This window comes from Coregonus lavaretus (assembly GCF_964263955.1).
Source record: "Coregonus lavaretus genome assembly, chromosome: 9".
NCBI classification, from domain to species: Eukaryota; Metazoa; Chordata; class Actinopteri; order Salmoniformes; family Salmonidae; genus Coregonus; species Coregonus lavaretus.
The window spans coordinates 35,988,323-35,989,247 of record NC_139996.1 but is presented as its reverse complement, the minus strand read 5'-3'; the positions used below and the strand labels follow the sequence as shown (position 1 = coordinate 35,989,247).

Genomic DNA, 925 nt, shown 5'->3' with positions numbered 1-925 from the left:
GTTTCCAGTACCTGGTGGATTGGGAGGGTTATGGTCCTGAGGAACGTTCCTGGGTGCCCAGGAGCTTCATTGTGGATCCTGCTCTGGTCCGAGAGTTTCATAGGTTACATCCCGATAAACCCCGTCGGCCGCCAGGTGGCGTCCGTAGAGGGGGGGGTACTGTTAGGCCTACTGCTGCTAGGTAGCTCTCTCTCTGCTCTCTCCCTCCCCTCTGTCTGTCCTTGATTGCAGGAGTGAAGTCTGGTGTGCGGGAGTCAGGGTTCCAGCTGCAGCTCATTCACCATAATCACCTCAGCCTTTAAGACCCGGTCAAACTTACCACTCATCGTCAGATCATAGTCAAGACGACCATGTTAGTCTCGCTGCCGACTCAACCTGTTTATTTTTGCTCTTTGTGTTTTTGGTCTGTTCTATTTACTTTTTCTCCTGTGCCACAGATATTAGGAACCTGACTCCTGCCTCCGCTTCACTCCTGCCACCACCATCCTGCTCTCCACTACCGGACCTCTCTTTTGGACACACCACGGACACTAGGCCATTACGGTACCACACCTGCCCTGACCTGGATCTGTTACCCTCCCTGTAACCTGGACTTGCTCTTCCCCTATTATTGGAAACCTGGACTATTGAACATTGTAAATAAACCTGTTAAACCTTCTCTGGCTTGGTGTACTTGTCTGCATTTGGGTTCTATCCAGTTAAATCATAACAGGTTCAGTCTGCTTTCCACCAGACACTGGGAGATGAATTCACCTTTCAGCAGGGTAACCTAAAACACAAGGCCAAATGTACACTGGAGTTGCTTACCAAGAAGACAGTGAATGTTCCTGAGTGGCCGAGTTACAGTTTTGACTTAGATCTACTTACAAATCTATGGCAAGACCTGGAAATGTTTGTCCAGCAATGATCAATAAACAATTTGATA

General features: G+C 48.6%; 1 long non-coding RNA gene across 1 annotated transcript; it reads left to right on the top strand.

The window, feature by feature from the left end:
- On the top strand, positions 1–657 carry LOC311134758. The gene is made up of 2 exons (XR_014613720.1): positions 1–352; positions 438–657. It is a non-coding gene; the product is annotated as an uncharacterized lncRNA (long non-coding RNA).
- The last annotated feature ends 268 nt before the right edge of the window (positions 658–925 follow it).